Source organism: Ceratotherium simum, chromosome 15 (assembly GCF_057802395.1).
Source record: "Ceratotherium simum simum isolate JZ-2026a chromosome 15, ASM5780239v1, whole genome shotgun sequence".
In the NCBI taxonomy this organism is placed as follows: domain Eukaryota; kingdom Metazoa; phylum Chordata; class Mammalia; order Perissodactyla; family Rhinocerotidae; genus Ceratotherium; species Ceratotherium simum.
This window is the reverse complement of record NC_141914.1, coordinates 47,044,144-47,057,715: the sequence shown is the minus strand read 5'-3', so window position 1 is coordinate 47,057,715 and position 13,572 is coordinate 47,044,144.

The following is a 13,572-nucleotide window of genomic DNA, read 5'->3' as shown; positions in this document are numbered from 1 at the left end:
GAGTAAAAAAAACAGCATCGTTCTCAGGAGCTCATAGAATAGTGAGTGAGACAAAAATGTACACTGAAGTTTCCCAAACTACACTGAGGGAAAATTGGCTTGAGCGCCTGTTTTGTACCCTGATTGAATTTGGAGGAGGGAATGTTCTCAGAATTTCTGCCCTTCTTTTTTCCAGCACTCTTTTCTTTCTTCTTTGAATCCACTTAGTTTCAGCCTTTCCACTCACTTGGTCCTGCACCAAACTGGATCCCTTATTGGCATTTGCAAGTAATCCATCAAATTATGTACGCCATGACAGTTATAACTTTATAAATTAATTGAAGTTGTGTGAGTTATATGGGACGAGATCACATCATGGAGCCCTTCACCAGCCCCCTTTCTGTCCTCCTATCAGATCATCTCTGCTGGCTTCCAAAATCTAAAACTCCTAATACATGATGCTCTCTTCTCTGTCTGGCAAATGTCATCTGCCAAGGGTTGTCTAGTTTTCCCCTTCTCCACAAACATTCTGGTGATTTTTTTTTTCATATTGTTGAATAAATAATAAAGAAATTGCAGATAGGATGGAGAGAGGGAAAAGCAACACAAAGGAACTTACAGAGTCTGGAAGTAACCAGATTTAAAGCATCATATTAGAGTGTGGTGATTACAGTGTATGCCACTTTAAAACTCCATAATAGATCTTGGAACAAATCCGTTTTAATCTCATTCCAGCTGTGTGGTTGACAGTAAAGCGTCATTCCAAAGTATCCCTAGTATTCTCTGGATCAGAAAATTACTGCTTTAGGAAAAAGAGGACATTTTGGAACCAAAATTATAATCTAGACATTTGATACTAAACATGCTACTTGCAAGAAATGCAAGCTATATATAGAATCAACGAAAAGAAAAAGGTTAATAGGAAATCTTGTGATTGTTGTGGTTGGATATTTAAAAAATCATTTCCTCCACTTTCAGCACCATATAGTTGGCAACAATTAAACACATGATGTATTTATATATATATGTGCTATAGAAAAATGTATTTTAATATACATTGTGTATATAAAATAATTAGAACAGGATCTGCTATTAAATGACAGGATCTGCTATTAAATTTCTTATGTCTACTATATATTACACAATATTTCTTAGTAAAAATAAGTGCTATAAAGCCATTTAAATAAAACTAAGACATTATTTAGTTTGTAAGAAAAATTGAGACTTTTTCACCAGTTGGTTTAGTTCACAAAATATTTCAAAATATAAACAAGGAAATTTTTAACTTAAACTTAGGCTTGGGATATACTTTTTTTTGTTTGTTTAATATTGTCTGAGATGCTATGCAAGTTCAAAGTGCTTTGATGCTATTTGAATTTATTTCACATGACAATTCCAGAAGTGGGACAAATTAATTCAGCAGCTGAATGACATTATTACAGATTCTATTTCTTTCTATCCTTCTGCTCTGCCATCCTCAAGATGTTAGCTTTGTCCTCAGACTAACTTTCTCCATGACCACAAGATCAGTCTAGGCATCATATCCATATACAGAGCAAGAGAAAAAGCATTTTGTTAGGAGGGTGGAAATTTTGCTGGAAGCTTCCAGAACACCTTTCCTTCCATCTTATTGGCTAGATATGGATAACATATATACCCTTAAATCAATGCCTGGCAAAAGAAATGGCATCATTATGACTGGCAGAGCCTAATCAGGATTGTCCCGAACCTGGGCATAAGCCATCCTGTCCAGAGTTGCTTGGGAAAAATGATGGACACCTAAGATGAATCAGGGCTCTGCCTAGCAAAGAAGAGAAAAAAATTATTTGGGTAGGAAGCCAACAGTGTATATCGGAGAACCATAGTATTTGACTCTAGGCCAGTGGTTCTAAACCTTGGCTGCACATTAGAATCACCTGGGAAGCTTTTAAAAAATATTTTGATTTGATTGGTCTGGGTTGCACATAGATATTAGCATTAAAAAAAAATTCTCCCAGTGATTTTAATGTATAGCTAAGTTTGAGAACCACTGCTCTAGGTAAACTGAAGATGGAATAAGGAGTCAAAAACCTTCCTGAGTCTGCACACATTTAGCTACTCAAACAGTTTTTTAGCTCTACTGAACATTACCTGAAAATTAACCACTGATGAGCAGGGTAAAACTATCAATACAAAATCTCAGACTACGGTTATTCTGACAACCTGAAATGGTGCTCTTTGCCGTATTCACTGGACATGTTGCAAGCATGTACGAGATTTGGATAAAGTACTCAAACAGCCTTCATAGCCAAGGTGAATTGGGGATTGACATAAAAGTAGGAGTGTTAGTCCCATTTTTGTGATGAGAGAACTGAGTTGCAAAGAGGCTGTCAGTGGAAGAGAGAGAACTAAGGTTCTTATAGTATCCTGACAGCTGGGTTCCCTCGTTCTACTTATTGTTGCTACTTTTGTTCTTATTGTATTTGAGAAAGATGTCACTTGTTTTGGTCAAAGTAAAATTTCATAATTCTAATAGCTACCACTTACTGACAACTCACTATATACCAGGAACTGTGCTGGGTGCTTTATTGCTGCCCCAACATTTATTTAACTGTTACAACAATCACATGTAGTAAATATTACGAACTCTTCTTTATAGGTAAGGACACTGGAACCCAGAGAGTTTGTTACTTCTGCAAGGTCTCTTAATTAGTTCATTTCTCTGGGGTCTAGAATTGGAACCCATGATACCACAGGTTGCACTGGCATATATAATGCCAAAATGCGTTTTCTTTGTATTTTGCTGTGCGTAGAGATTTGGTTTTATGCAGCTTACCAGTTCAACAAATACCTGTTGGTTGACTAATAGGTGATAGGTGCTGGGCTAGGCCCTGGATTGGATTGCAATTTCCCTGCATATTATAATTTGCTTTTTTTTTTTTTTTGGTGGGGAAGATTGGCCCTGAGCTAACATCTGTGCCAATCTTCCTCTATTTTGTATGTGGGGCACCTCCACAGCATGGCTTGATGAGCAGTGTGTAGGTCTGTGCCTGGGATCTGAACCCACGAATCCTGGGCCGCTGAAGTGGAGCACGCGAACTTAACCAGTAGGCCACCAGGCTGGCCCCTAAATTTTTTTTTTTTTAGAAGTAGGTTCATGCCAGTTGCTTTGCAACTGCACCAGGCACTTAGCATATAATCCAAGAACAATTGAATGAGTAAATGAAGAGGAATCTTTAGAGTTGCTCAAATTACGAAGACTAGTGAAACTACCTTGCCAATACTTTCCTTTTCCTTAGGAACTTTAAATATAGAAATTATAGCCTCTTAAGATGTAGCTTAAATTGTTGCTCCCTGATATTTCCACACAAATATTGAGTTGCTGGAGAGTGTGTCTTGAATTGTTCAGTCACACTCCATATTGCTGTTTTGAGTGAAAACAGTACTCTTTTAATAAAGAGAAGTAATTGGTCTGTGTGGCTGACATTTATTTATATACATGCTTTAGAATGTTTTCTTCTAATTGAAAGAGAAAAGGAAAATAAACTGGGCAATGGCTATTAAGAACTGGCTGGTTGAGTTTTTCACAGAGATAACATTTTCCAAATTACTGAGTTATGATACTGAAAATGAAGGGCAAGCTTCTTGTTGAGGGAAAATGTTTGAGTAGCCATAATGCAGAATTTCATTAAAGCAACTGTCAGGATTCCTCTATTTTACCATCACCTCCCCTATTCTGTAAGAAGCATCTGTCGTTTTGAGTGAGTGTACTGCCAAAGAGGCATTTACAAATAAATGAAAAATGTCACAATTGATTTCATTCCTTCCAGAATACTGTGTGTCAGCTTTGTCACAAACTGTCTTTGTTACTCTCTGTTTTAGATCTCCCAGCTGGACATTGGAAATAGCTTTTGATGGTTTAAGGCCTCTTTCATTTGACCCCAGGTAAGCCCTCTATTGGTGACATTTTATAAGTATTTGTAAAACTGTTTGAGCAGTTAGAGAATATAAAACCTTTTTCCCGTCTTTCTCTCTGTAACTGCTGTTTTTGTCAGCATTCAGATGTCAATATTGTTTGCTTATATTTTTGGACATTGGGAAGAATTATTCTATGCATTACAAAGCATTGTAAAATTATGCAATTACATTGCATGTTCTCTTCCCCAATACAATGGTTTGTTATCATGCTTAATCTAATAACTATTGATTTCTAATAACAATATTACTTGTAAAGATGATATATGGCTATGCTTTTCCTATATTTTGAAATAGGTGTCTAAATTTTTATCACTCTTTCTTTATAATATCTTGAATATATGTTTTTCATATAATTTATATACATCATTGATACACATTCATTATTGCCGTCACCATAAACTAGTCTACCAGCATTACTGCCATCATGCTAACATTATTGAGGACTTACTCTGAGACGTGTACTGTGCTAAGCAATTATATAAATTAGCTTATATAAATGTATTACAGTGGTACTTGAATCCTAAGTTAATATGGATTTGGAAAAAAAGCAACTAATTAGAAATTGCTCGCAGTTGTTTTTTTATTATGAACATTAAATTAAAGGAAAATAAATCTTCATATAATTGTACTTTAACAGACTTTAATCAGTATAATTAGTTATAGATCGTGCTGTCAGTTGGGATTATTTAGCTTTATACTTGAAAGATCCTGGAATGGACCAATTAGCAATATTCTGTTTCTTTTGGAAAATAGAAGTTGAAGCAATTTACTCATTTATTCCACAAATATTTATTAAGCACCTATGAAATGCCAGCTACTTTAACATTGAGGACATGATGGTGAAGAATATGTATCTACTTCTCAAGAGCTTACAGTCTAGTGGCAGTCAGTCAAGAAAACAGGAAAGTACAACATAGTGTGATGAGTGAAAACAACAGGGATAAGCATGGGGTACAACATGAGAAATGAAATAAGCATCTAAGCCAGGTCAGGGATGGATGCTCAGTGAGTGATGTGGAAGCGGAAGGTGGAAGAATACTAAATTTTCGTTGCAAAGTAGTTTATGATGTCTGAAGTATAGTGTTTAAGATAGGGAGATATGGCTAAAAAATTAAGGAAGGGGCAGATCACGAATGTTCTCATGAGCCATATTTGTGAATTCAGATATATTTGTGAACAGTAGCAGTTAAACTGGAAAGACTTCATGTGATATTGGAGATCTTCAAATCAGGCTGGTCAGATTCTCACAGTGCCAGCTTACTGTATATAACAACCAGGAAGGCAAGCCATTCTTCCTCCTTCACACCTATGTAAACAGAATATATTTCCTAGAACATAAGGTCTTTGTGAGCAAGGGCCTGGGCCAATCACCTTGTTTTCCTCGAATCTATTGCAGTACTTTGAACATCCGAGGCTCTCAATATTCATGGTCTGGGATGACAGAATTGAATATAAAACTCTGGAAAATGGATAGGTTGACCTAATAGAGACTCTCCCCAAAGACTGACTACTCATGGCCATATACTCTTCTTTCCCTGATCAGTTTTTACTAATGCCAACATTTCTTTCCATATCTCTTATTTACTTTTAGATTCATAAGAAGAGGCTCCATCAAAGAAAATCAATATGAAATGCAATTTTTAAAATAAAAAACAATGTGTCAATTTATAAATAATTAAATGTCAAATTCTCTCTAAACAACTTAAAAAAGATTTAGAGGAAACTAAAAGTGAAGAAAATAATTTTTAGTGAAAGAAGAAATAACCAATATATCCAATTTTTATTTATTTGTTTTAACTGTAGAAAATATATAGTCAAAGTACATTATAAAAACTTTCTTTTGTAATGAGAAAGGAAGATGAAATATCAATAAATTAATCCTGTATTATAAGATAATGTATCAAGAAGATAAATTTCTCTTGTTTTATAAGAAAAAATAATTTAATTAGGAGTCTTTAAAACATATGGGGATTCACAAATAACAGAATTACTTTACTAGCATATATTACTGTATAGTGTGGGCACTTTGGGTTCAGTTTTAAAAGTGGATTCTATACTTCTTACCATTATAAAGTTCTCCATTCTAAAGACTTTCCTTTGACCAGCTTTTCTAGTGTTATTCCTTTAAAATGTGCTGTCTTATGGTCACCTTGCTACCAGATTGTCCTTGAGACCAGTGGAGCATTTCTGTGAATGTTTTTTGGTGTGGCCGCGTGAAATGCTAGAAAGACTGTGAACACTCACTCAAGGCTGTAGAGAGTAGGATGTCAGCTCATGTCTTTTTAGTGGCCTAAGGATAAACAGACATAAACTGGTAGTTTCAATAAACCCAATAATTTTGGTAGGACATTTAAAATATTTTTTTTCCAAAATGAAAATAACTTTTAAAAATATAAAACCTAACTACATAGAATATTTAAGCAATAAAGAAAATATGAACAAGGATGCCAAATTGCACACAGAACCTGTCAACCTTAGAGTAACGTGTTGTTCATAGGGTAATGTTAACATTTTGCAAAGTGAAGAAGAAGCAGTTCTCGAAGAAATGCTGCCTAATGTTTTGGAATAATGGACATTTATCTGGCTTGCCATCAGTCAAAATACAGGTTAAGAATAGCCACATTAAAACAAAGCCTAATGAAAGAGTAGAAAAGAGGCAGAAAGGAGAACAATAGAACTGGGGGATGCTGTGAAGGGGAACAGGATGTGCCACCCCTTATGTTCTTTGGCATATGAATTATTTTGAGCTGATCACATTTGAGTTCCTGAAATCCCTTATCTGACTAAAAGCAGAGCCTCCCAAAAGAACTGAAATGTCATTAAATCCCCTTCTGCAAAGCAACTCTAATCTTCTCACAACACCCAAAAAGACAGTGTTAGAAGACTATCATATCATATCATCTCTTCTCCTAAGGGCCCTGTTATCTTTCCAAAAAGTCATTTGCTTTTCTGTAAGCCCTTCCCCACCCGCTTCTCCCAGTAACTTAGGTATATAGACCCCAAATTCTAACCACTCCTTAGTTACTCATCTCTGAGTGCTTCTTTGTGTGCTCAATACACATGTCAATGATTTTCTGTTTGTTTTTCTCTTGTTAATCTGTCTTTTTGCAGTCTAATTTACAGGGCCCCAGCCAATGAACCTAAGATGGGTAGAGGGGGAAAAAGATTTCTTTTTCCCTCCCCTACAGTTGATAGCCTAGGGTTCCATAACATGTAGTCACACTGAGTACTAAGGAACTTCACTTTAGGAACTTGAGAAACGTTTAGTGTAGGAACTTGCTTCCCCACACCTCCAAGGTCAACACTTGATCTAAACTGGGTATCTTATCCCTGTTTAGCAGCCCTGCCTCTAGTCTAGAGCTGGTCCAGGTGAAATATACTGACAAATGAAAAGATCAAAGTTGAACCACAAAGGCATTCTAAATGTCCTCAAAATCCCTCTAAAATTTGTTTTTAGCAAAAACAAAACCCTATGTCTTTAAGAGCAAGTATGAATTTCTAGTGAGTAAAATAAAAATTTGATTACTTCCTTTAATGTAGAAAAAAGCCCAAAGAAATAAGCTCAAAATCCATAACACCTTATCATATATATAACACCTTTAACGACAAACAGGAATTTCTAATAAATAAGACAAAAATGATTATTTCCCTTACTGTAAAATAAGAGCTCAAACAATCAGAAAAACTACTAACTCCTTATGTATGTGGAGTAGGGAAGTGAATCAAAGGTCACAAAATAGAATTTCTTCTAGTAAGAGAAAGAAATGAAAAAAAAAAGGCCGACGGTGTGGCAAGGCCTGCCAGTGGGATGTGTAAACAACTGCAAGCTGGACCAGTGGTGGAGGGACGACTTCTGGCTGGGCCAGGTAGTGGTCACAGTATGAGGCGCAGGCTGCCTTGTTTCAGGGTCATTTCCTATGCTTATTCCATCTGTCCGTTTCCTTCTTTTGCTTCCACCTTCTGACTCGGACAGCACCTGTTCTATACCGTTACCTTGGCAGGCAGCCTTAATGTACATTTTAACAATTTCTTGGTGCCAAATTTTTTCCATAAGTTACCAAAGGCCATTGTTAAAAAACTTGCAGAGCAAGTGGGACAAAACAAAACAATTTTCTATGAAAGATACAGTAGTCAAGTAGACTACTACCAGGAAGACCTCTTGTGAATTTTACACACAACATTAGAAGCTGGCTTGTTGACAGGAAAACTTTAATTGTTTTTAATTGTCTTGACAAAGGGGTGTAAACCTACTCCATTCTATTACCGTTTATTGAATGTCTGTTCATGCTAACGTGCCCAATTTGGCTTCTCTTTTTCTTTAATGTAGCTATGCAAATTTCCAGGCTGAGACAAAGGCAGTTCTTTTGCATTAGGACAAAGCCTTTTCCCAACAATGCAGTGTGTCTCATGACAACTTGTTGTCTGGAGACTAGGGACTTTACATGTGGGTTTTCTTAATGATAGGTATTTTGAATTTTTCTATAGAACATTTGATAGAATTTTCTTCTCTTAGTAGCTGTGGCCCATCTATATACCTTTTGCCATATAGAGATAGGAGGGGAGAATTAAAATAAAACATCCCTCCAAACTGGAATAACACAATTTCTGTTTGGGAAACATATTTGTCCTACTGGAAGTAAGGTTTTGCACACAGTAGCACCAAAGCTTTCCTGAAATTTCTTCCTCTTAGCATATCACTCTTTTTTAACTCCAAAGTCATTCAATATTTATTCCTAAAATATTAAAATTCAGGCCTTGAAAACCAAAATCCAACCGAGTAAATTTGAAGATCTAATTGGCTTTATCAAATGATTCATGAATCAGGAAGCATCCCATCTAGCAACTAGAAGGGCACTCCAAGGAGTTGTACAAAATGGAAGGATTTTATAGGCAGAAGGAGGGTGGGGCAAGAAGGTATTAGCAAAAGAAAAGAAAGGATTGTTTCAGGCCAGGACATCTTCTTTTGTGGGGAGGGGAATGGCAGGGGTTTTATCATGCAGATTACCTCAGTAGTGCTAGTCAGGAAATTTCAGATGAACTGTTTAATGGTCGCATTTCTGGAAGGGGCTGAAAACATAATTAAATCTTGGTTTTGCTGTCATGGGCACAAAATGACTTCATTTCCAGCCTCTTATTTATTTATTTATTTATTTTTTTAACACATGTAACATGAATTTCAAATGTAGGGCATCAGAATTTGCCACCCCAAAATGTGTCTCTTTGGCTTGATTATTATTATTTTTTTTCTGTGAGGAAGATCAGCCCTGAGCTAACATCTGATGCCAATCCTCCTCTTTTTGCTGAGGAAGACTGGCCCTGGGCTAACATCCATGCCCCTCTTCCTCCACTTTATATGGGACGCCGCTACAGCATGGCCTGACAAGCGGTGCGTCGGTGCGCACCCGGGATCCGAACCGGCGAACCCTGGGCCTCCAGCAGCGGAGCACGTGAAGTTAACCGCTTGGGCCACAGGGCCGGCCCCTGGCTTGATTATTTTTAAGAACAAAAGACTCTGAAAGAAACTTTGACCTTCCTGCTAACTGCCTAAAAGAATTTAAGATAGAAAGCTTGTTCCAGGAAGGATCTTGTCGGGGGAAGAGGGAGAATCTCCCTCTGCCCTTTCCCTTAAGGTTCTTCTGGCTAGCCAAACAATCAACAAGACAGGTTAGCAGGAGAAAATAATACCAAGTTTAATAACATGTATACATGGGAGAAGCTCAGAAATGAGCAACTCGTCCCTCTGTCTAAGCTGCTTGCTTAAGTATTGCAGCTAAAGGCGAAGGAATGTGTTGGGGGTGGGTAGTGGCCTGGGACTTCAGAGGGCAGAAGGACAATTCTTTTCAGGGTCATCTATTGATAATTTGGTCAGGGAGAGATAGAGTTTTTTGATAAAAGGGGCTTGGTGCCCCTCCCATTGCAACAACTATTTTAGATTATTTTTAAAGCCATCATGATAGAAGATCTGTTCCAAGAATGAGACACCATGCCAGATTCTTTAGGCAGTTAGTGGGGGAGGTCAAATGTCCTTATTGTCTTCAGCTCGAAATAATCCGCATACCAGAGTGGTGCTTCTTGGGGCAGCTTGCCCTGAGCACCATCAATCTAATACCATAAGATAACTGTAGTATAATATGAACTACGTGTGATAGACAGGGAGGAACCTAACAAGGGCTTTTTAATCAAAGTCTTCTCCTTCTCTCACTATCTTTGCAAGGCATGGCAAACATTTGTTTATCAAACATTTGCTTTTCTGTCTCCATATAAATTGCCTTCCTCTCCTTTGAAGTTCCAAACCACTACCTCCAACATTCTCCTTTGTCCTTAGCTGACAATGGTATTTGAGGTAGTGGCTTCCACCATTTTGGCGAGTTACTCAGATTTCCTGGATTTCTCTCATGTATACAAGTTTGTTTGATTTTCTCCTGTGATTCTGTCTCACATCAACTTAATTCCTAGCCCAGCTGGACAACCTAGAGGGCAGAGGAATAGTTCTTCCTCTCCTACACAAAAAAACTTTTCAGAGGCTCCTTCCTCTCAAGACCTGTTATACCATGCTCCACATTCCATTTATTTTTAAATCCATTTAATTTTAATTGGGAAGGAAGTAAATTAAAAATTGTGAAGAGAATTTAATGAAGAATTCTGGTAACAGATTATTTTGATCACCATATATCTGAATGATCTTTTGTAAAATTTTTACCTACTGATTTATATTCTTCTAAATTAGAAAATTGGAATGTGTGATAACATAGCTTAATATGTGCTAAAGCACAGATTCAGGTCAGATAGACAAAAAGTGATGATTAAATAACATGAAGGTAAATAGTCAAGGGATTTGAAAGCTGTATAAGTAAAATATGTTTATTTAGTAAATTTAAAGTGGGTTAATCAATCAACCATTCAACATATCCTGAGTATGTGACATGTGCATGAAAATGCACTGGATGTTATGATTTTTTTTTTTTAAACAATCAGAAAGCATTACTGGGCTCCATTTATGATTTTAATTATTATGGAATGTAGAGAAGTTCGGTATGTTTCCTGCTACAGAACTGGTAACAATTATAGGAGAACAAAATAGGCGGTGAAAAATAATACAAAATTAGAGAAAGGGAGCATAAATTGATGCTAATTATGAGGTGAAGACAGTGTTTGTGAGAGTCATTAGAGAAGGGTTAAATCTATGTGCTGTGGACTTTTCAAAGAAGGCATTTTAGAGGCAATATGGCTTGAGCTGGACTATGACAGATGGGGAGAATTTGGGTAGATGAGAGGGATAAATAGAAACCTTTCTGGGGTAACCCAACAGCATGAACCATAAAGGTACTTATTTAGCAGGTAATGTCAGGGAGAATGGCAGTGCAAGAAGGAGACTTTAGTGACTGGAACAGAGGATTTGTCCTGGGAAGTTATTAGATGTGAGGAGAAGTGGGTAGAGTCAGGGCCTTTAAAGCCAGACAGAGTGCTTTAAACCTAGGCAATGGACTGTTGTAAGTTCTTGAGCCGCGAGTGCCATTATGAAGACAGGATCTTCTGTGAAAGGAATCTGAGCTGGAATTAGAGGCAGGATGGTTGGCTGGGAGGGAGTTGTGGACATCTGTGTGCAAGAGGAGCAGGCTGAACTAGGGTGGTGATGGGGGGAGTGAATGAAGAAATACAGCAGAAGTAATTAGGCTATATTTTATTGATACTTATTTCTTATTTACAAATATAGTACAACAACACATTCCAGAGACAGTAATTAGCAATCAGGTTCAATTACTTTGATTACCTCTTTCGCATTTAATGAAAAACATTTTAAGAAAGCTACTTTCTAAGATGCTTCATAGACTACTCTCTACATAGTTTCTCCTTTGCTTTTACCTCATTCTTTCTCTCTCCCTCTCCCTTCCTTAGCTCTTTTTTCTGTCCTCTCTTTCTGTTTCCCTTCTAAAAGAACAAAATTTTAGGGGGGGTTTATTAGTTATTTTTAAAAATTATCATTTTACATAAGTATTATGTAAACATAGCTTAAAAATCATATAGGCTTAAAATGAAAAAAATGAACTTCTAATATCTCTCCCCAGTCCTGCTCCTAAGAGTCAACCATTTTCAACTGTTCTAATTTTTTCTTCTGATAGCTTTATGCTTATATATTTATTTCTTGATTTATAAATTGTTGATATTATCCATTGACTTCTTGTTTTGTTGGTTGAGAATTTTTTTTATGATCTCCCACAGCTATCCAAAATATCCTTTCTTCATTTTAATTACAAAGTTATATCACAGTTGTTCATTAAATTAATTGTTTTTACATTTATAATAACTAAGTGATATTTTTACTTCTGAATCAAGACATATATTATGATTTTTTTCTTTCTCATATATTTTTAAACATTTTTCCTGGAATTGACACTTTCCTTTTTTGTTTGCTTAGTTTTCTATATATCTGTTGCTATTTGTTCCCAATTGTTCTATAACAGATCTATTAAATGGCTATCAATAATATTTTAAAATTATTATTTTGTTGTTTTTGTTGTTGTTCTCAGTAAAGCGTGGCCTTTAATGCCTTTATTATTAAAGACAAAGGCCCAAGTAAACTTAGTCCTCTCCTTAGGAAATGAGAAAAACAAAAGAACCCGAAAGAAACTAGGAAAAGTGTTCTGAAAAACCAACAAAATGAACTCCTCTTCAGCTTGATGGGGAGAGAGAGGAAGGCTGAGAATAAGGCAGGGAATGGATTCAGCTGAGACTCGTAAAATAATCTATTAGCTACCTTAAATTTTGTTTTTGTTTTTGGCCTGGAGACGTTCCAGTTGTATCCCTCCATCCTCCTGCATCGATTTTAACTGTTGTTTCTAGGCCTGGCACAACTGCCGTCCTGGAACATTTCTTCCCTGCTTTTTGTATTAGGATCCTGTGTTACCTGCGTCTTATTTCTGCCTCCTGTGGCTTTCTAAGAAAGGGTTTCTAGGAAAGTTTTTTTGACTCCTTACAAGCTTTAAATGTCTTTATTCTCCCCTCATGCTTGATTGATGGTTTGGATACGCAGAGGCAGCTTCTTAGAATTTTGAGCCTCTATTATCTTGTAGTATTTCTGTTGAGAAGCCAGAGGCCATTCTGATGGTTGGTGCTTCTTTTCTCAGGAAATTTTATGATCTCTTGTTGGGCATCTGTGCCTTTTCAAGCTGGTAATTTTCTTGTTGTTATTGTTATAGTTATTGTTATTATTGTGATTTTCTTTCCTCTGATTTCTCTCTTTATTTCTGCAACTCCTATTGGAAAAAATGCTGAGTATCTTGGATTAAATCTCTGATTTTTTTTCATGTTACTTTCCATTTCTTTTTCTTTCTGGTGGTTTCCTTGATTTTATCTTTTATTATTATTTTCCTAATTTTTAGGACCTCTTTATTCTGTGATTGTTCCTATTTTGTGCTATCCTGTTCTTGTTTTATGGTACACTATATTAATTACATTTTGTTGAAGTGTTTCTCACTCCACATAGCCTCTTTCCTCCTGGTACCCTCTTCTGTTTGTTTTACTCTCTTTCTTTCATGTTGGCAGCATTCCTCACATATTTAATAATCCTTAAATGCCTATTTTAAGAATGAAACAGTAAAAGCTGATAACTATATCTTTAGGTGGGATTTGTTTTCT